Source organism: Dromiciops gliroides, chromosome 1 (genome assembly GCF_019393635.1).
Source record: "Dromiciops gliroides isolate mDroGli1 chromosome 1, mDroGli1.pri, whole genome shotgun sequence".
Classification (NCBI taxonomy): domain Eukaryota; kingdom Metazoa; phylum Chordata; class Mammalia; order Microbiotheria; family Microbiotheriidae; genus Dromiciops; species Dromiciops gliroides.
Genome location: NC_057861.1, coordinates 659,205,085 through 659,229,038, shown reverse-complemented (window position 1 = coordinate 659,229,038; position 23,954 = coordinate 659,205,085).

Sequence of the window (23,954 nt, the reverse complement as noted above, 5' to 3'; positions counted from 1 at the left end):
AAACAAGGTTAATCCCTCTTCTCAATAACACCATTCGATTCCCAGAATTATTGTGAGGATCAAATGAGATAATATTCATAAAGCACTTAGCATGGTGTCTGGCACATAATTGGTTTATTTCCTTCTTCCCTTCTCTGGTCTTCTGCATGACAGTCCTTCAAATAGGTAAGCACAGCTCTCATGTCATATCTGTTAAGCTAAACTTCTCTATTCCATTGATCCACTTCTGGCTTGACCTTCAGCGCTTTCACTATCTTGGTTGCCCTCCTGGTTGTCTTCAGTTTATCAACACCTTCCTAAAATGTGGCAGTGGAGACTAAATATAATACTCCAAATGTGTTCTGAATGGACTAGAATATAATTGGACTTCTAGAATGGCAATATTTAGAACCTGAAGGTACCTAAACCTTGTCTAATCTGACTCTTTTCCTTTACTGAGGAGGAAACTTAGAGGAAATTACTTACTGAGTTCATACAGTTAAATGGCAGTCATGATTCTAGCACGAGTACTCAGTCTTCGGATCTTTCCACCATACCACACTGCCTCTCCCATAGTCTAGTGGGCAGCTATGCTTATGGTAAATTCCCCTCATTTCCTAATTATGCTTTCACTAATTATGCACTATTATTTACCCATATTTATGATACCAGCTTAACAAATCTTCTTGCCATCATCCAGTTTCAGTTCCAGCTTTCTCCTTCTCCTAGAGGCTCCAAAAGACAATTGTCAGTACTGTGCCCTCAACATTACACCCACTATGTGTCATATACTTTTCTCAGTGTTGTCCTAAGAGGGATGGATTAGATGATGCCCCATGTGCAAAATTATTCTGTTCCATTTCCTTCTTTCCAAGAAAAAAAGCCTTGGCAGGCAACCTGCCTAGGGAAAGAAAACCCTGATTTTAAACCTCTGCTGCCTTGTGGCTATACCCATATATGGGAAAGGCTTCAGGAGTTAACCCCGAGGAAAAATCAGGAGTCGGAGTCCCTTAGGCAGTTGGATGTTGGACATCACATCCTTCTGGCAACTCCTGTGGGGGCACTGGTGCCAAACTCCTTTGGATCCACCAATGTCACGGAGAGGGAAAACCTGCTGCATGGGCAACAGCTTGTTTTCCAATTGATCCACCCAGGCCAGCACCCTGGAGAGGACACTCCAGCTACTCCTCATGGGGTAGATATAACATGGGATGCGGCAGTTACCGGTTATAAGTCACTCAGCAGCTGCAGCTCCTGTATCAGACTGCGCAGCCACACTGTGGCCTGTGGCTCTTCATGGCCCTGATCCATGGTTGTCGGCGACTGATGGAGGCCTACACTACTACACTTTATATATAAAGTGTTTTCCTACACATCTCATTTGAACATCATCATCATAACCCTCTGAGGCTGTCAAGAAAAGACTTTAGAAAACAAAGCACAATATAAATATAAATTGGCATTTTTCTTTTGAAGTAGTAGTAATTTAAATATTGTTACCTTCATTTTATATCTAGGTGAACTGAGGTTCAGAGAAGTTAAATAAATTACCTGAGTCTACATGGCTAGTTGTTATAAAAGCTGTTGCTCAAACTCGAGTCTTCTGACTCCAAATTCAGTGTTCTTTCTCCTATACCAAAGCTTTTAACTGGGGGAGGGGAAGAGACTCCATTGGCTGTGTGGGGAAGCCCAAGGACCCCTTCTGAGAATAATGCTTTTTAATGCATAAAACAAAATATATCAGGTTACAAAAGAAACCAATCAGATTGAAATAGTTATCAAATGGGGGCAGCTCGGTGGTGCAGTGGATAAAGCACCAGCCCTGGATTCAGGAGGACCTGAGTTCAAATCCAGCTTCAGACACCTGACACTTAACTACCTGTGTGACGCTGGGCAAGTCACTTAACCCTCATTGCTCCACAGAAAAGAAAAGGAAAGGAAAGGAAAGGAAAGGAAAGGAAAGGAAAGGAAAGGAAGAAATAGTTATCAAAGAATGAAAAAGAAAAAGGACTCCTAATTCTCAGGTTAAGAACTCCAGGCCCAAAACCAGTTTTCTTATCAATAAAATGAAGGGATTAGATGAGATGATCTTTAAGTTCTTTGCCATCTCTGAATCCCATGACTACAATCACCTTCTACCCCTAGCAATAATAGGTTCCTACCAGGGAAGGAATTTTTTTTTTTTTTTTGGTGAGGCAATTGGGGTTAAGTGACTTGCTCAGGGTCACACAGCTAGTAAGTGTCAAGGGTCTGGGGCAGCTAGGTGGCGCAGTGGATAGAGCACCAGCCCCGGATTCAGGAGGACCTGAGTTCAAATCCGGCCTCAGACACTTAACACTTACTAGCTGTGTGACCCTGGGCAAGTCACTTAACCCCAATTGCCTAACCAAAAAAAAAACAAAAAACAAAAAAAAAGTGTCAAGGGTCTGAGGCCAAATTTGAACTCAGGTCTTCCTGAATCCAGGGCTGGTGCTCTATCCTCTGTACCACCTAGCTGCTCCCCAGGGAAGGAATTTTGAAAAAAACAACCAACTAGTCAGAGCTTCTTCTGTATGCTATTTCATTTGTAAAGATTCACATGTGATCTGCTCAGCTGGACCTGAGAACTTAGCCTGGCCCAATGTGCCCATGCAATTTGGCTCATTTCTCCTTTCTGGGTTTTCATGACACTCTCTCCTAGATCACCTCCTACCTCTCTGACTGCTCCTTCTCAGTCTTCTTTGATGGGTCATCATCAACATCATTCTTCCCTAATGGGTGTTCCCCAAAGTTCTGTCCTGGACCCTGTTCTCCCTCTATACTCTCTCCCTCTATTCTCTCTCTCTCTCTCTCTCTCTCTCCCTCTCTCTTTTTCTCTCTTTCCCTCCCTCCCTCTCTCTGTTCCTTTCTCCCTATCAGTAACCATCAACTCCCATGGATTTAATTATTATCTCTATGTAAATGACACCCTGCTCTATATGCAGCCTCAGACTTTCTCCTGAGCTTTAATCGAATATAACCAATTCCTCGTTGGACATTTCAAATATGGATGTACTGGAGGCATCTCAGACTCAGTATCATCCGAAACAGACATGTTATCTTTACATAAATGTCCTCACCTATTCTAAACTTCCCTATGTCTTTTGAAGGTATCATTATCTTCCCAGTGTCTGAAGTTCATGAATTCAGCATTATCCCATATGCTTCACTCTCCATAACCCAATAAAGCCAATCAGTTGCCAAATCTTGACATTTTTATCTTAATAGTATTTTCCACATTCAATCACTTCTCTCTATTCACACAACTAAGACTTCCTGTAAAAGATGGGGTTTTAATTGAGACTAAAAGGAAGCCAGAGAAATCAATCAGTGGAGTGTGTGATACACATGTGTCTGGCACACATGTGTGTGTGCATTTGTGTATGGAAGAATTTGCACGTGTAAGTAGATAGGTAGGCTATGCATGCATTTCAGAAACCCTGGTGTTGTGCTCTTCTGTCCCGTTCTTAGATTACATCCCTTTATCTTACATAGAACTATGATCCCAGACTTCTCCTGGGACATTTTGTTCTGCAGGCTTCATTAGGTTTTTTTTTTTTTCCTCCTCTTGATTGCATAAGATCAGTTAGGAAATGAACTCATATTCTGAGGAACTGTTCCACAATCCTGTTTTTTCCCTTCTTGACAGAACCACATACATTTATGATTCTCTCGCCCTGTCAGTTTTTACCTATCAAGAAATACATATTCCTGCTGTAAAATTATCTCCATTTCTTCACTGGCATTAGCTTCCTCAGTACACCTGAGAAACAGACCAAGCTGTCTCTATGAAAGAACTTTCTTTAAATAAGCTTCTCATGACTTAGTGGTATTGATGTCAGCCAACTCAAATATAAGAGATCTGCAAATCCAGGAGAGGAAAACAATGAGTGTACCCAAAAAGAAGCTTCATTTCTTTTCTTTCTTTCTTTCTTTTTTTTTTTTGGTGAGGCAATTGGGGTTAAGTGACTTTCCCAGGGTCACACAGCTAGTAAGTGTCAAGTGTCTGAGGCTGGATTTGAACTCAGGTCCTCCTGACTCCAGGACTGGTGCTCTGTCCACTGCACCATGTAGCTGCCTCTGTAGGGGTAGTTTTCAATATTCATTTTCACAAGATTTAGAGTTCCAAATTTTTCTTCTTCCCTCCCTTTCTTCCCCCCTCCACAAAACATTAACCAATATGATATAGGTTATATATGTACAATCCACAAGTGCTCTTTTTATCAGTTCTTTCTATGGGGGTGGATAGTATGCTTCATCATTAGTCCCTTGGGATTGTTTTGGATCATTGTATTGCTGAGAGTAGTTAAGTCATTCACAATTGTTCATCGAACAATACTGCTGTCCCTATGCACAATGTCCTCTCAGTTCTTCTCACTTCACTATACATCAGTTCATATGAATCTTTCTATGTTTTTCTGGGACCATCCTGTTTGTCATTTCCTATAGCACAATACCATTCCACGACAATCATATACCACAAAAGAAGCCTCATTTCAAAGTTATGGAATAGAAGGAGCTCTGAACTTCATGCTTTCTACCCAGGTGACTTTAAGTCATTTACCCTCTTTCAACCTGCATAATAATAATAGCTGTTATTTCTATAGCTCTTTAAATTTTCCAAAGCACTTTACATATATTGACTCATTTGATCCTCATAATAATCCTGGGAGATATGTACTATAATTATCTTCATTTTACAGATGAGGAAACTGAGGGAGAGAGTAGTTAAGTGACTTGCCTAGAGACACAAAATTAGTAAATATCTTAAGATTTTAAGTCAGGTTTTCCTAGCTCTAAGTCCCATGTTCTTGTCACTGCTCCATTTAGCTTTCTATGTTCACTCAGTCCTCTGTGAAAGTGAAATGAGATAATGTATGCAAAGGGCTTTGCAAGCCTTCAAAAGCCAGATAAATAAGTGATTATTTTATTGTTGTCAGTGTTATATCATAGATAAAAGTTGAGACTTGAAGTTGGGAAGATCTGGATTGAAATTCCATGCCCAACACTTTACCAGTAGTGTGACCTTGCACAAGTCACTCAACTTGTCCGAGCCACTGCTTCTTCACTTATAAAATGAGAATAATAAAAGCTACCTCTTATAATTATTAGAAGGATCAAGTGACACATTATGTTCGTATCGAGCTTTAGGAATGCATATGTAGCCTAGGTGGAGTCAGAAGGCTATTTTATACATTAGTTTTTATATAGTTATGTATGTATGTGTATATACACACATACATAAATACATACATATCTTCACCCCTCTTTTCCAGCTACTGGCTCATTTTCATATTAGTTCTCTGCCTGGTTTTGAGGTAGTCAAAGTGTATATTCTGATATTTTCCTTATAAATGAAGAGATACATATTCTTTCCCATTAATGCTTTAGTTCTGAGCCCTCAATCCAGTTTATAAGTAAACCACAGAAATGTACTTTCCCATAAACTTTCTTTGCTCTCTCTCTCTCTCTCTCTCTCTGTCTCAGTCTCTCTGTTTCTGTCTGTCTCTTTTCTCTTAGTCTCATAGGTTTAAAGAAACATCAGTATCGCTAGATACACAATTTATTAAATGTGTAACATACAATACAGTTACATTTAAATATTTTGACATTGTATTTGCTATGAGAAAAATCTCAACCAGTCACCTCTAACCATCAAGTTCAATTGCTGATTTCTCCATTGATATTGGAAGTAATAATCAGCTCTCTCAGAAAGGCAGCCATAGGGCAGCTAGGTAGCACAGTGGATAGAGCACCGACCCTGGATTCAGGAGTACCTGAGTTCAAATGCAGCCTCGGACACTTAACACTTACTAGCTGTGTGACCCTGAGCAAGTCATTTAACTCCAACTGCCCCGCAAAAAAAAAAAAAAAAAAGAAAGGCAGCCATAGTTTTTCAAGAATTATCTATAGAATATCTTCTCCAAAGGAAATCTTCTCTAAAGGATTAGATTAAGTTATCTTCCTTTCATCTGTGCATACCTTTTGATCCAGTTATACCACTGTATCCCAAAGAGACCATAAAAAAGGAAAAAAGACCCATATGTACAAAAATTTATATAGCAGCTTTTTTTTTTGTGATGATGAAGAATTGAAATTATGAGAATGTCCATCAATTGGGGAATGACTGAACAAGTTGTGTTATATTGTTGTAATAGAATACTGTTGTGCTACAAGAAATTATGAGCAGGCAGATTTCAGAAAAACCTGGACTTACATGAACAGATGCTGAGTGAAGTGAGCAGAAACAGGAGAGCATTGTACACAATAACAGCAACATTATGTGATGATCAACTGTGAAGGACTTGGCTCTTTTCAGCAATGCAATGATCCAAGACAATTCCAAAAGACTTACGATAGAAAATGCTGTCTACATCCAGAGAGAGAATTAAGGAGTCTGAATGCAGATAAAGGCATACTGTTTTCACTTTTTTCTTTCTCATGGTTTTTCCCTTTTGTTCTGATTCTTCTTTCACAACATGACTAATGTGGAAATATGTTTAATATGATTGTACATGTATAATATATTGGATTGCTTATTGTCTTGGGGAGGGCGTGGGAACTAAAAATCTTACCAAAATGAATGGTGAAAACTGTCTTTAATGTAACTGGAAAAAAATAAAATACTATCAAGTGTAAAAAAAAAATTTTAAAGGTTTTTTCAGATTCTTTTTTCCTTAATTCATTCAGTGTCTTCAAGAATGAAGTTCTTTTAGCTTTTTTTCTTTATACCTCACACAGTCTCTCAGCCATGACAGTTGTCTCTCCAGATAATGCTTCAACTATTTCTCCCCAAGATTCTGTCCCCCACTCTCTTAAAGATACAGTAATGAATTCAAGTCATCTGTACTCTTACAGAGCTATTGAAGCTAGGGTAACATGTAATTGCATATTATCTAGATTTTCATTATTGTACAATATGAATTTTAGATCAGTAAGGAAACACAGGAAATCAAGTCTAATGCAGTATATAAATATGAGCTATTATTTTTTAATTAGCATTATGGATGCACAACTTTGAGTATATTTTCTAGCTACTGTTTTCTTCTCATTACCATGACTATACCAACTGCTGAGAAACAAAGGGTCCTTGGCTTTTTTTTTAAGCCTAATTGCAAATAGCTACTTAGAAGCATTCCAAAATTCAAGTGATCCTATTCTTCCCACTTGTCTCTCTCTTTTTTTTTTTTTGGTGAGGCAATTGGGGTTAAGTGACTTGCCCAGGGTCACACAGCTAGTAAGTGCCAAGTGTCTGAAACCAGATTTTAACTCAGGTCCTCCTGAATCCAGGGCCGGTGCTCTATCCATTGTGCCACCTAGCTGCCCCACTTGTCTCTTAATAATAGCAAGCCTTCTAAAGACAATCCAATGGGTGCAGGGCTTTCTCTAGAAAGGGAAAGTCTAGAGCACTATAATACTGAGCTGTTCATCCCTTGTCAAACCCTAGTCTTGGATTACTCCCACTATCTACCTCCTCTATTACTATCCATGTGCTGCAAATCGGAACTGGGAAAAGGCATAACCTGGGAACACTATAAATTTAGGTTATCCAACTCCAAATGACCTCATTTCAGTCAATCAACCAGTCAGTCCACCAGCATCTATTTATTAGGTGCCAATAACTGTGCTAATCACTGACAAGACAGAAAGACAAAAGATAGTCCCTGCTCTCAAGGACTATAGAGTCTAGTGAGCAAATAACATACAAACAACTATATACAGAGAAGATGTATACAAGACAAATTAGAGGTAATAAACAGAGGGAAGGCACTAGCATTAAATAGGATCAGAAACAGTTCTTACAGAAGGAAAGACTTTAGCTGAGACTTGAAGGAAGCCTGGGTATCTAAGAGGCAGAAATGAGGCGAGAGTTCCAGTGTTCCTTAATTGTTTCTCTCTCACATTCTCCACAAAAACTATTCTAAACCTTCTTTCTCCTCAAACTTCCTGCACCTTCATCTCCCTCCACTCTCTCAGCTGAGGATCTTATTTCTTTTTGCTTTTTTTTTTTTTTTTGCAGGGCAATGGGGGTTAAGTGACTTGCCCGGGGTCACACAGCTAGTAAGTGTCAAGTGTCTGAGGCTGGATTTGAACTCAGGTACTCCTGAATCCAGGGCCGGTGTTTTATCCACTGTGCCACCTAGCTGCCCCTGTCTTATTTCTTTTTAAAGAAAATTGAGGTAGTTTTCTGTCAGCCTCCTCTTCTCCCTTTCTTTTCATCTCAAAACCCCTCAATTTTATTCTCCATTCTCCCTTTCCTTTAGTCTTTGCCAATTCAAACCTCTCTACATGTGCTTGTTTTCTGCAGCAGATTGTTCCCACTCCCAACCCCTTATTCTTTCTGATCTTAAACCTCTCCCTTCCTACTAGTTCCTCACCTATTGTCCTCAAGCATGACAAAGTCTCACCAATCCTTAAAAAGCCTTCACTGGAGCATGGCATCCCCCTAAACTAGGCTATTAAACACCATTTGAAAAAGTTGTTTATCCTCATGCCTCCATTTCTCTCCTCTCTACTTCTCAACTCTTCATAACCTGGCTTTTGGCCTCATCACTCAACTGAAACAGTTCTCTCCAAAGTTACCATTGATTTCTTAACTGCCAAATCTGCTGATCTTTTCTCTGTCCTCAGTCTTCTTGACCTTTCTGCTGTCTTTGATACCGTTGGCTACCTTCCCATACTGGAAACTCTTTCCTCTCTGGGTTTTGATGACATCACCTTCCCTCGTTTCTCTTCCTACCTATCTGACTGATGTGGGGTGGAATTAGGGACAAATTGATCATGAGTTGTCCCAAAAGAATTACAAGACTCAGTGACTCAGTTTCCCAGGTTTTATTGCAATACTGTGGGTGACCACAGGGAGAGAACCAGAATAGTGGAAAAGTATCTCTCAAATAGTGAAAGAAAAGACAGTTATATTTATAGTATGGATAAATTGATTATCAGTCTCATTATAATAATCTCCACCTTGGGGAGGTACAGGGGAGGGCTTATCCTAATTTGGAGTTCCTGGGGTCCTAAGCCAACCCCAGAGGTGAGTACCTTTTTCAGTGGAGGTGTATTTTGGGAGTTTACACATCATAAGGTGAATCTGGGGACAAATTTGGCCTTTTCTGCTCATGTCCATTTCTGATTTCCATGGCTAGTTTCAAAACACCTTCATTTTTCATTGATTTCCAGTCTAAGTTTCTAAAACCTGTCAGTTCCTTTATTGTTATATTCTTAGGCCTTCACGGCCTAGCTCCCTCTATTCCCCTTATGGGTACTGATTACTGTGGGTAAGAGAACCTAGCAGAGCCTGACTTGTAAATTATCCATTAACTAGGATCTGAATCCCTCTAAGAGTTCATATCTGAATTAGATCTTGGGTCTTAGGTTTTTCTATTAACCCCTTTTTTGCCTCCTACATCATGACCACTACCATCAGTCTCCTTCATTGGCACATCAACTGGAACATATCCTGTAATTGTAGGTGTTCCCCCAATCTCTGTCTCAGACCTTCTTCTCTCTCTACATACTTGCCATGATTTTATCAACTTCCATGAGTTTAATGATCATATCTATCTCTAAGCTACAGTTCCATATCACCAACTATCTACTGGACACCTCAAACTGGATGTTTGGAGATATCTCAAATTCAACACAAAACTTATTCTCTCTCTTTCTCTCTCTCTCTCTCTCTCTCACACACACACACACACACACTCCTTTCTTTCCAAACTTCCCTGTTACTTATAAATGCACTATCATCCTCCCAATCACCCAGTTTTGTACCCTGGCACTATCCTCAACTCTTCATTCGCCATCATTCCACATATCTAATAAGTTGACAAATCTTTCTGTTTTTACCTCTACAACATTCTCACATCCAACCCTTTTTCTATTCAAGCCCTTATCACCTCTTACCTAGATTATTTCAACAGCCTCCTCCCTGGTTCATCAATCAATCTCAAGTCTCTCTCATGAACAGTTCATTCTATACAGTTCTGTCAGAATGGTTTTCCTTAAGCAAATTTGATCACGTGACTCCCCTACTCAACCAACTCCAGTGGCTTTCTAATGCCTCTAGGATAGAATATAAATTTTTCTGTGTAGCTTTTAAAGGCCTTTCTAGCCTGGCCTCAATCTCTTTTCCCAACTTCATTGTACATTACTCCCTCTTCATTCTGCAGTCTAGTTAAACTGACCTCTCATATCTCGAATCTTCCTTCTCTTGCACTGGCTGTCCGCCATACCTGGAATGCAGTCACTCATCACTCTTGCCCCAGAGTCCTCTATTCTTTCAAGACATAGTTGAAACATCATCTTCTAAGAGAAGCATTTCCTGTTTCCCTCCCCAACTGCCAGTGCACTCCTTCCCAGACTACCATATATTTATCTCCTTTGAATTTATTTGTATTTATTCTCTTTATATTTGTTCTGTATACACATGTATGTCCTTGCCTCCTTGACTAGAATCTAAGCTTCTTGTGTTTTGGGGTTTTTTTTGGTTTTTTTGTTTTTGTTTTTTTCTTTTGTGAGGCAATGGGAGTTATAAGCTTCTTATGAGAAGAAATGGTTTCATTCATTATATTTGTATCCCCAGAGTCTAGCACATAGTTAAGTACTTAATAGATGCTGGTTAATGAATTAATTGAACTTTTTTTAAACAAATTAGCTCACTCTCCATTGTATCAGCATTATTTTAGTGCATTTTTCCCTCCAGTACTAGTTGCAATCTCCTTGCAAACAGGATTTGTGTATTCTGTTTGTATCTGTAATGTCTTGCTCATTGGGGTGGGGGTAGGGGGAAGGGGGCGGGGTTTGTTTTGGTTTTGGACCGGACTTGTCTTTTCATTGATGTGCAGAATTTCCTGTGAGGAAATATGTGTAGGGAACTCCCTCTGGACTTACTTGGCTTGAAGAAGAAAAGGGGGTGGGAGTGGGGGGAACAGTATATGAGAGCTCTCCAAGGATTTGATGGGTTAACTCATGGAGCACCAGTTAGGCTCTTGTTTGACCTCAGAGACCAGAACAAGAAGCAGTGGGTGCAAACAGGCTGAAGGACCCCAAGCTGGTTATGCTAAAATAGGGCTTCCTTTTGCACAGGGTTTGGACACCTGAGATCCCCTCCAGCTCTCAAATTATGCGATTCTGTAAAACTCCTTGTATCTCTGGTTTTTTTTGTTGTTGTTGTTTTGTTGGGTTTTTTTTTTGGTTTTTTGTGAGGCAATTGGGGTTAAGTGACTTGCCCAGGGTCACAGAGTCAGTAAGTGTTAAGTGTTTGAGTCCGGATTTGAACTCAGGTGCTCCTGATTCCAGGGTCGGTGCTCTATCCACTGCGCCACCTAGCTGCCCCGGTCCTTGTATCTTTGCAGCCTAATTTTATTGCTCTTAGTGACCTGGAGAACTGAGAAATTAAGCGATTTGCCCAGGATTTCATATCCACTCAGGTATTAGACCTGGGACTTGAAGTCTTCCTGACTCCAAGGCCAGATTGTCTTTCCACTACACCAGGGCTTTGCAAGCTTTTTTCTGTGAAAGGGTCGAATAGTAAATATTTTGGAGCAGTTAGGTGGTCCAGTAGATAGAATGCTAGGCCTGGAGTCAGGAAGACCTGAGTTCAAATCTGGCCTCAAGCACTTGCTAGTTGTGTGACCCTTAGGCAAGTCACTTATTTAACCCTGTTTGCCTCAGTTTCCTCACCTGTAAAATGAGCTGGAAAAGGAAATGGCAAATGATTCCAGTAACTTCAACAAGAAAACCCCAAGTGGGATCATCAAGAGTTGAAAACAGCTAAAATAACACAACAACAACCAAATGTAAATATTTTAGGCTTTGCGGGCCTAGAGGTGAAATTGAATCTACTATGTAGGTATTTATATAATAATAAAGAAAAAAATTCCACAAACTTTTTTCCCCTCTAAATTTTGTACTGGTGAAATTTAGAATATCATTAAAATAAGAAAAATTCTTTTAAAAATAATATAGGTCTACTAATAAGGAAAATGGCATTCTTTTGGGGAAAGATAACCTTTCAAAGTTAGTGTTCCCTATCATCAAAATCAGTTGCAAATGTTTATCTGTCCATTCCAATCTGTAATGAGATTTTAGATATTTCATCTTTGAAAATGTCTTTTCAGCCAGATAGGTACTGTCAAATGCTGGTATCAATCCATAAGTCTATGATATTTATTGAACGAGCGTATTCATGACTTGGAAGGCATTTATAGAATTCTATTAGTCTTCTCTTGCTGGTTTTTTCTTTGTTTTTGCTTTTTACTTTTTAGCATGACATTAGATTGCAAATTCATCACTTCCAATTGAAGGTTAGGTGGAATCTCAGTTCCACAATGAAAAGAATTTTGAAATATGGAGATTTATTTCGTACTTGCTTTGAAATCTGAAAAAAACAAATGTTGCTGTAACAATAGTTACAGCTCAGAAAATTCAGTATATCCCCAGCATATCTGACTAGGAATGGAGATCTTGCTTCTTGTTTTAACCTTTCAGTGTGGGAAATATATAAAACAACTTGACGTTACTTATGATTTGAACAAGGTTACATTTCATCAAATTGACTTTCCTGCAGTAAAGATTTTGCAGATAACCACCATTTTATTTTGTGATTTTAGGTTGAATTTATTTATTTATTTACTTACTTACTTATTTATTTATTCACTTATTCATTATTTATTTATTCATTTGTTTATTTATTGGTGAGGCAGTTGGGGTTATGTTGTTGCTTTTTTGTTATTGTTCTTGTTTATTATTCTTTCTTGTGGGTTTTTTTTCCCTTTTGTTTTGATTAATGTGAAAATATGTTTAACATGATTGTAATGTATAACCTATATTAAATTGCTTCCTGGCCTTGGGAAGGGGAAGGGAAGGGAGGGTGGGAGAAAAATTTGGAACTCAAAAAATATCTTTACATGTAATTAAGAAAAATTTAAAATTTTTTAAAAGTAATACAATGATCCAAGACAATCCCAAAGGACTAATGATGAAGCATACTTTCCACCTCTAACAAAAGAACTGATATTGATTGAACACAGACTGAAGCATGCTATTTTTTTTACTTTCATTTTTTTCTTTTCTTCAAGTTTTCTTATACAAATGACTAATATGTTAATGTTTTACATAACTGCACACATATAATCCACATCTGATTGCTTGGCAAGGGAAGTGGGTTGGGAGGGAGGAAAGAAAGGATAAAATCTGGAACTCAAAACTATAGATAAAACTGTATATTATTTTTAAATGTTTTTCTTTTTTCTTCTTTTCTGATTTTTGACATGATGGGCATCTACCAGAAATACAAAATAAAAACAAAATGTCACAGCATGGCAATATGCCAGGCACTTTGAAAGCTCTCAATTTATAACTGTGATTTAGAGCTCTCAGAGCAGATATGCAAAACAGGGAGAACAAACACCACATACTATCTCTGTGGTAACCACTCAATACTACCATTTCTGCTGGACAGCAGCCACAGACAACACATAAATGAATAAACATAGCTGTTACATAAATAAACATAAATAAAGTAACTTTATGGACACTGAAATTTGAATTTCATATAATTTTCATGTGTCACAAAATATTACTCTAGTCTTCTTTTTTTTTAATTAATTTTTTTTTTTAGTGAGGCAACTGGGGTTAAGTGACTTGCCCAGGGTCACACAGCTAGTAAGTGTTAAGTGTCTGAGGCCGGATTTGAACTCAAGTACTCCTGACTCCAGGGCCAGTGCTCTATCCACTGTGCCACCTAGCTGCCCCTCTAGTCTTCTTTTGATTTTTTTTTCAACTATTTAAAAACCATTCTTAGTTCTCAAGTGGTGCAAAAATAGGTGGTGGGCTGAATATAGCTATGGGCCATAGTTTGATATTCCCCAAACTACATGATGATGTCTGTTTTCTTACAAGTATGAAATGATTAATATGTGTTTGATGAATAAATGAATGAATGAAAAGGTTATTATTATTATCTGGGAGTGGGGGGGATGATTGATCAGGAAGGACTTCCTGGAGGAGGTGTCATTTGATCTGGGCCTTAAAGGGGTGGCTAGAATTTTAACAGGCACAGATCAGGGATAGGAGGCAGAGGAGTGGGGTAGGGGTGGTGAGGAGAGATGGGGGTGGGGGAAAGTGTAGTCCAGAAGTTTAGACTGGCATATATAAAATCTGAAAAATAAAGAGATATCCTTGAAGGGCAACAAAGTTTGTGAAGGAGAATAGTAAGAGATAAGGGTGGAAGGTAGGTGGAGCCAGCTTCTACAGGTCTTTCGTATGAGGCCATTTCTGGATTATCTACATGATCTCCCTTTCCTGTCAAAGAGGCTCTCGATGAGATTGATTGGATCTGATACCCTGGGGAATGAATAATAACAGCTCACATTCCCATGAAGCTTGAAGGTTCACAAAGTATTTCCCCTACAAATAAAAAAAGTCAATGAAGTATGTAGATTGAGTATTATTGTTGTTCAAAGTATCCCAGTCTTCGTGACCCAATTTGGGGTTTTCTTGGCAAAGATACTGGAACGATTTGTCATTTCCTTCTCCAGCTCATTTTACAGTTGAGGAGTTGAGGCAAACAAGGTTAAGTGACTTGCCCATGGTCACACAGCTAGTAATTGTCTACACCTAAATTTTTTCTTTTCTTTTTTTTTTTTGGGGGGGGGGCAGGGCAATGAGAGTTAAGTGACTTTCCCAGGGTCACACAGCTAGTTAAGTGTCAAGTGTCTGAGGCTGGATTTGAACTCAGGTCCTCCTGAATCCAAGGCCAGTGCTTTATCCACTGTACCATCTAGCTGCCCCCTACACCCAAATTTGAACTCATGAAGATGAGTCTTTCTGACTTCAGGCCTGGCATTCTCTCCATCATGCCACATAGCAGCTCCTAGATCAAGTATTATCACCCACTATTTCATAAGCAAGCAAACTGAGCCTTAGAGAATGGAAATGACTTATCCAAAGTCAGACAGTCAATAAGGAGCAGCAGAGCTGAGGTGAGCTCGACCATTTGCTCCAAGGGAACAACACTGCCTGGGCACAGTCTTTTCCTGACTTTCTGTTGTGATATAAGAATGGGACTGTTCAGGCCACACTCCCATGGGTGTTCAGCTATGTCAAGCTAAGAATATGGGTTTAAGCAACAAAAACTTGGCCCTTGGTAAAAATGTAGTTTTATTTGTGTATAAATTTTTGAACCCCAAGTCCAGAAATAGCAATGAATATTGGTCTCTGTGCTCTGTGTATCCTAATGTCACACTTTCCCAAGTTACCAAAAGACTTGAGAAAGTGATTCTATTTACATGATTGAGGGAGGTGGTGGGAGGAGCTATTTGAAACAGTAATAACTTCAGGAAAATAATAATCCTTTCAGGCTTAAACTTTCCCTACTTTGTCTCCATATGAATGTAATTTTGTTTGGCCCAGTTTAACTAAATTTAATTTGGCTGATTTTGAATTACCAAAACACATACACACACACACACACACACACACACACACACACACACACACTCAGCCCCCACCTAAGGGGAAAAAGTCATATTGTCTGGGGGTTTTCTTAAGCTTAAGTAATTTTTAAAAGTCATTTCTTTCTTCTGACTGTTGGTGATAGTCTGTTAACTCTGAATCTCACATAAGCTATGACCCTAAATAATTCCATTAGTGCTCTCCCTCCCTCTGTCCTTTCTTCTTTCTCTCTGTAATTCTCTCTGTCTCTATGTTTTTCTGTCTCTGGGTCTCTGTGTCTGTGTCTGTGTGTGTGTCTCTCTCTCTCTCTCTCTATGTGTGTCTCTTTCTTTCTCTGTCTCTCTCCCTCTGGCTTTCACCCCCACTCTCTTTTTTGTCTGAATTGACTGGATAGTTCTATTTTATAGGTGTAATAGAACATATCTAGGGCATCCCTTCAGGAAAGTGGAGGGGAAGGGGTCAGAGCAGCAGGGGGTGTCAGGCACTGGGTATAAATCGGACTCAATTTGTAAATATTTAATAAGTACTTACTGTATACAAGGCACTAGCAACAAAGACAAACTGAAACAGTGCTTACATTCTAATGTAAATTCCTCAATGTGCTTACATTCTAATGAAAGGAGGAGATGGTTGAGGATATACTTAGGCATTGGGAGGTATATGAGAGAGAAAGAAAAAAGAGAAAGTGAAGAGAAAATAGAAGAAACAGAGAAAGGAAAGAAAACAACTCAATGGTGTAAAAGAAATTGGTGGGTACAGGACACAGGTTGTGAGGAGAAACCCTGGTGTCTTTGTGATGAAGATAGAAACCCACTAGATGGGGGTCAAGATGGGGCTTCAGGCTAGGTGAATGGGAAACAACCCCCCCTCAAAAAAAAACCCTAACATTTATATACTGCTTTAGTTTACAAAGCTTTCCTCACAACAACCTAGTACAGTACAAGTATTATTACCACACACACACACACACACACACACACACACACACACTTTACACGTAAGGAAACAAGGAAACTGAGGCTCTGAAAATGAGCAAAAGAGATAGCTATGTGATTTGGCTGGGGTCACATGGCTAGTAAATATTAAAAATGGAAGTTCAATTCAGATGTCTTAACTCAATTCCAGAAAGTCTTTCTATACAACCATTCTTCTGGGTACCTAACTTCAAAGTGAGAGCTTAGAACAAGTCTATGACATGCGGGGAGTCAGGCTGCTATGCATACTAGGATTCCCCACTTAACCAAAGCAGGACAGCAAAAGTTCAGAGTTGTGCATTCACCAAGAGAGCCACCACAGTGGCCAATGTGGGTTTATTTTGCTTCCTATGTGGCTCTTCTTCCCCCATCCACCCCTTTCAACACCAACCCAACTACACCACAATTCTTTGTTAGTCAAGAAAGTTTCTCATGGAACCCCAATTCACATACCATGGACCATTGGGTTTCCACTAAACACAATTTTTAGTGATACTATTCCAACACTACTACCCCCCCCCCTTTTTTTTTAACAGATATAGGAAATGAGGCCCAGAGTAGGGAAATGACTCACCTATGAGCACAGTAAGAGGCAGAGAAACCTGCCTTGGAATAATAAACTTATCGAAGACAACCATGAAAGTGCCAACAATCTCCTTACTCCCCCACTCTCCTGACTTCAGACTGAAAGGACAGGAAAATGAAAATATGAAAATTTCAGCATGGAAATCTCATTTCTTACTTCCCCCTTTTCTCCTCCCCCTTCTTCTATTTTTTCTCCTCCTCTTCCTCCAGTTCAGTGAATATAAACATACCATGCACAGGGCAATGTACTTGGCACTGGGAATACAAAGTCAAAACCAAAACTGGCCGTGCCCCTTAAGAGCTTGTAATGAGAGGGAAATAGCAGAGATAAATGGTGATGGTGATGTTTTTAGTTAAGATTTATAAAACACATAATATTTGAAAGTACTTCACAAATATTGTCTCATTTGAACCTCACCACAACCCTGTAAAGTAGGTACTAATATCCCCATTTTACAGTTGAGGAAACTGAAGTGAAGTGACTTGCCCAGGGTCACACAGATAGCATGTGTCTGAGACTGAATTTGAACTCTGGTTTTCCTGACTCCAGGTCCATCATTCTATCCATTAAGCTACCAATATATACAAAGCGAATTCAAAATGATTTGGGGAATATGTAATAACTTGGGGCGATCAGGAATGGGCTTGTCTAGGAGGGAGCACTTGATCTAAGTCTTGAAGGGAGCTAGAGATTCCAAGTGGTGGAGACAAGGAGAGTATTGCAGGCATGAGGACAGCTCAGCTTGCAAAAAGGGGAGGAGAGGGGGCAGCTAGGTGGCTCAGTGGATAAAGCACCAGTCCTGGATTCAGGAGTACCTGAGTTCAAATCCAGCCACAGACACTTGACACTTACTAGCTGTGTGACCCTGGGCAAGTCACTTAACTCTCATAGCCCCACCAAAAAACAAACAAACAAAAAAAGCGGGAGGAAGAAACTAGGTGACATATACCAAGAACATCGAATCTTCCAATTTGGGAGGATATAAAATGAGAGAATTCAGGTAAGCATTTTACTTTTCAATTCTTTCCTCACTTCTCTTCCTCCTCCTCCTCCTCCTCCTCCTCCTCCTCCTACTACTACTACTACCACCACCACCACCACATCCTCTCTTCGTTTTCCTCCTCTTTCTCCTTCTTTTCTTCCTGCTTCTCTTTTTCTTCTTCCTCTTCCTTCTCCTCCCCTCTTCTCTTCCCTTTCTTCTTTCTCCTCCTTTTCTTTGTTCTGCTTCTCTTCCTTTCTCTTCTTCCTCTTCTCTGTCCTCCTCCTCCTCCTTGTTGATGGAGAAGCCAGTAGTTGGAAATGACTTACTAAAGTAATTCTGCCAAATATGCCATTTTGATTGCATTATAAACTTAAACCAAAACCTTAGAGAAATTATTTGTCTCAAAATAGCAGCCAAATTCTCCTCTGTAGGAATTTTCATTTCAACATTATGAACTTTTAGCACCAGGGTTGGGTTTTTTAAATTTTTATTAACATTTATTAAGACCCAGAAAAAATGTTTTAGATGCTACCCATTACACAGTCAGATGAAGTCTCTGCCCAGTGGCCTTAAACGGTAAATGACTAACAAACAAATGATATTCTCTTCTCACCCACTTTCCCCTGGAGCTCCACTCATGTGAATAGAGACTGATGGAAAACAGGTTTCTTTTCAATTTTATATCCTGGAATGTAAAATTGAGAGATGGGGGGTGGGGAGAAAAAGAAAAGACAGATGAGAAAGAGACCAGGATATTGAGTTCTTTCTTCTAATGATACAATAAACTTAAGTAATAAAGGATGGTAATTATTGTGCAAGAAGACTCAATTCAATAGCTTGCTCAACAAACTATAAATTAACTGTCTTTCTCTGAAAGCACATAGAAGAGATGTTGGGTCCCAAGGCCAAGTGACTAACCACTGTCATCAGTCATCCTCCCCAGATGATGCTCTTCCATTCAGACACCATTTTCTTACACACAATTCATTATGTGAGATGGCTGCAGCTGCAATTAGAGGTGGGCGAGGCCAGGCATGTATTGGGTTCAACAAGTGTCTTTGTGATTTTTCAAATACTTTGGGTTTGGCAAAATCTAAGACACATTCTGTCAAGTTCTTTTTCCCTTCCTTTTAGGTCCGGGTGTATTTCAAGAGAATATAATCCATATGATTCTGATTCATTTTCGCTTAACTCATCAGAAAGCTGTCTTGCAAGAGCTAGACAATGTCCAAGCAGGAAACTATCCCTTTTAATAGAGATTTCATTCAGGTTTCTTTGTGTCAAGCACAAAGATGAATGAGGTAAGGAGTTCAGAAAAATACAACTTTTTTTTTCTGAATTCAAAACTTAAGTTCAATTCTTCAATGGATCTCTGATAATGTCAGACTAGATGGGCCTTACACCAGTACAGGTAGCAAACCTTCCATCCTGTCAATAGTTTCTTGCATCATTGTGTCCAAAAAGCTTAACTGATTAGTGGCCAACCTTCTGGTGATAAACTTCATACTTAGCCTGTTTGGTTTGTGGATATCAATTCATTAGCAGGCATATACTCAAACTTTTCCTAGCTTGTAGAATCAGCCACAGCCTGTACTCATAAACTTTTCAGAACCCAGTATATCAAGAGAAGATTAGAGTTGATGAAGAAGTTTAAGCAAGTTCCAAAAGAGACAAACTGTGGTTCCTTCTCTAGAACTATAAAGTAGGTGACCAAATGGAGCAGCAGATTGAGCACACTTGATTTGGAATCATGATAAATCTGAGTTTGTATACTGCTTCAGACAACTACTTGCATCATGATATTTAACCTCTCTCAGCCTCAGTTTTAACCTTGGGCAAGATATTTAACTTCTGTTAACCTCAGTTTCTTCATTTATAAAATGAGGATAATTGCACATAACCTACAAGGTCCTAAAGATTAAATGAGATGTAACATCCTAACATCCTCTCGAGGTGCTGAATAACCCAACTCCCACTAGCACTGGTAAGTTGAGTCTCTAAAAGGCAGCTGATGATCTCTGACCTCAGGGTTGCAGGGATAACAGAGGGGCTATAGCTCCAATACAATGCACTCCCTTTTATCATTTTAACTAACAGAACTCTATTAATAACTAATCTCCCAGATAACTTGGGGTGCATAGAGTGTTCAGGTAGGAGCACCTCTGGTGTGAGGTCTTACTGAGACTTTTCAGAACTGTTCATCCACCTTTGATATCCACCTTCATCCAATTCTCACCTTTGTTTCCAAGAAGCTGTAGCAGGCACAGTGCCCACACCCCAGTAAAACCATCTTGGCATACGGGCTAAACTGGGTCGAGGCTAACTGACAGGCCTCAAACCCATTAAGGGGTTTGGGTGAAGGGGATGTCTACTCCAAGCATATGAATACTTCACTACCACCTCCTACCCCAAACACCATGGAATGGGCTGATGAGAGGAATTTGTTCCAACTGCCATAAAGACAAGTGAGTCAAGTGCTGTGGAACACTTAGAGCTTGGTCAGACATCAGAGATGCCATGGTCATCTACTGAATCCTGGACTGTCACCCATCCTCCTGACTTTCATCTTACCATTGGACTTTGATGACTCTGGAGGAGAGTGAATCTGATGATTTTGCCTCACTTAATCCAATTTGTGGGGCACAAGTCAAGATATCACCCCGTGATATCATTGGTCCTCTTCAAAAGGAAGGACAAACAACTTTAGTAACTAATCTCCCAGGTAACTACATTTTCCAACAGCAGCTCTGCTTTGACTCCATAAGAACATTACATTTCCCCTAGGATAAACTGATCACCAGAAATGTCATCAACAGATGGATTAACACAGTTCCCAATACTCAACTCCTTCAGATGCCTTTCTCCTCTGATTGAAGAGCTGAAGGATAGAACAATAAACTCCTCCCAAAACTTTCTTTTATTTTCTTTTATTTTAAAATATTTTAGTTTTCAGCATTTGTTTTTACAAGATTTCTTGTTTCAAATTTTTCTCCCTCCCTCCTCTCCCTCAATACTTTCTTTTATAAAGGGCTCTGAATTTTCCATATTTTCCAGGTGTATTGTCTTCTCCCATAAGACTGTAACCTCCCTGAGATCACTTTTTAAAAAATATTTGTATCAGGGGCAGCTAGGTGGTGCAGTGGATAGAGCACCGGCCCTGGAGTCAGGAGGACCTGAGTTTAAATCTGGCCTCAGACACTTAACACTTACTGGCTGTGTGACCCTGGGCAAGTCACTCAACCCCAATTGCCTCACCAAAAAAAAAATATATATATATATATATATATATATATATATATTTGTATCCCCAGGGCTTAGCACAATACCTAGCATGTAGTAAGGGCCGAATTGAATTGAATTGTTAGTTTCTAGAAAAAAATAGTTACTAAGAAGGTCTAGCAAGAACAATAGTTACAGTCATTACCCCTAAGCTGGGGTACTCTTGTGCACATAAGGGTCTTAGAGAGAGTGGACTCAAATTAAAAGTACAATGGTAGTGGAGCACATTTGTAGAGAACACATGAAGGTAAGGGATACTTCCCTATTCCTGAGCCTGTAAGTCCTTTTCTCACTTCTGAAGTCCTCAGGAGGCTCCCATTGGATTTAGCTCTCTCCTGAGTTCCAAGCATCCGTGTTTTCTAGAGACCATAGCTAGCAATTCTTTTCCATCGTGTAGGCTCATGATACCTAAAGTTGCCACTGTCCTCAGTGCTATTGTTTTATAACCTCAGCAGGTAAGTTCTTCCTCTGTTGATAGCTACTACTGCTCCTAAACAGACTTTGCTATTGCCTACGGTCATTTGTGGGTATTCTGATTGTATCTCCTGCTCACTCCCCTCAGCATGCTCATTCAGACAAGATTGAGAAAGAACAAGTGTAAAAGAAATCAAGGTGCCACTTGCTCATGGACACATAATGGCCACATGGGACGTAGGGCAGCCACCTTTCTGCCCACCCAGCAGCTCACAGCATTTGTTTCGCCACAAAGAGAGTGACAAAAACATGGATGGATGACTTCTTTTGGAGGCACACTCACTTCTGTCTCAGCACCTTAAGTCGTCAGTCCTTCTAACTCCTCAGGCAGTCAGAAGATTCTTCTCCAAAATTCCAGCTTTTCCATTATCCATGACCAGAAGGAGGCTCATGAGGTGAATTGCATTGGACACAGGCTCAGAGTGTCTGCTTGTGTTCTAAGGAATGACACCAGAAAGGGAATATTTGCACACAATGGCTCCTCCTCATTGTTGGCCTGTCCTCCATTACATGGATAATATACATAAAGCCCTTTACAGATCTTCAAATGTTATATAAAGCATAGATCTATATCTAGAAGAGACCTCAAAGGCCATCTAACTCAAGCCCTTCCTTTTACAGTTGTGAGAACTAAGGCCCAGGGAGGTGAAGTGATTTGCCTAAGGCTGAACAGATAGTGAACAGAGGCAGGATTGGAATCCATGTCCTCTAACTCCAGAGCCAGGGCTCCTCTCACCATACCATATCACCACCATCAATCAGATATTACTACTATCCTCTGTATGTGGACTCTTTTGGCCTGCCACATAGGAGGTGCTTAATAAATGTCTATTCCTTTCTGATCCCCAAAATACATTTTGTTCATTTTGTACATATTCTGGATATTCTTATGAGTCCATGTTTCTCAATAGAATATAAGTTCCTTTAGGGTAGAGAACTGACTTTTTTGTTTGTATCCCCAGACCTTAGCACATGCCTGACATATAATAAATACTTAAGAAATGCTTATTGATTGATTGATATCACATAAAGCCAAACATCTGACTCCTGAAAGGTGAGGAATCCATGCATGGGACTCATGTTTTTTAGAATAATGGGGGGGGGGAACAACAGATGAGAATTGTCAGAAGATAAAATGTAAAATATAGAAGATGAGGGGAAGAGAAGATTCATATATAATTGTCCCATTCCCTTCCATGGTGCTGTTAGAAATGATCATTTTCTTTCTTTCTTTCTTTCTTTTTTTTCTTTTTGCAGGGCAATAAGGGTTAAGTGACTTGCCCAGGGTCACACAGCTAGTAAGTGTCAAGTGTCTGAGGTCAAATTTGAACTCAGGTCCTCCTGAATCCAGGGCCAGTGCTTTATCCATTGTGCCACCTAGCTGCCCCAGAAATAGTCATTTTCAAATGAATTGGGGCAATTAAAGAAATTCTCTTCGGTAGTGCAATATAACTTTTATTTATTATATTAAAAGATGGGGGAGTGAGTATCTTTTGGATTTTTAGCATGTGTTTCTCAAGAGTTGCATTAAAACTTGGGCAACCCAAAAGTCAATGGAGAGATACATGGTGGGAGTAAGCAGACTATAACACACAAAGAATTGTGCTGTAAACATTGTCATCAGCAAGTTGTATGACTGGGGGAAATGGGATGGTCAGGCAGCAAGAGCAAGGAACAAAAAAACTGCATAGCATGGTTTGTCCTTCATTTTGGGAAGAAGGCCAACAACATGACAGGATGATGTCTTGACTCATGCCCATGAATTAGATTTAAGTGAGGCAGAATTGCACAAAGTCATCAGTCTCACTCTCCCTTCCAGAGTCTTCAAAGTCCAGTGGCAAGACAAAAGTCAAGATGACCAGCAATGACCAGGGATGCAATGGATGACCTTTTGATGTCTGGCTGAGCTCTAAGCTCCACAGTACCTGCTTTAGCTGCCTTCATGGCTGTTGGAACAAATTGTTCTCATCTACCCATTACTCTGGGGGAAGGCTTCACATGCTTAGGGGACACAACCCCCTCACTCAAATCCCCTAATGGGTTTGAGGCCTATTGGTTACCTTCAACCTGGGTTTGCCTGTATACCCAGATGGTTTCAGTGGAGTGTGGCATGCCTGCTGTGCATATTATAGCTTCTTGGAACCACAAGTAAGAGCTGGGGAACAGGTGGTCACCAAAGGTGGATAAGCAGCCCTAAAAAGGC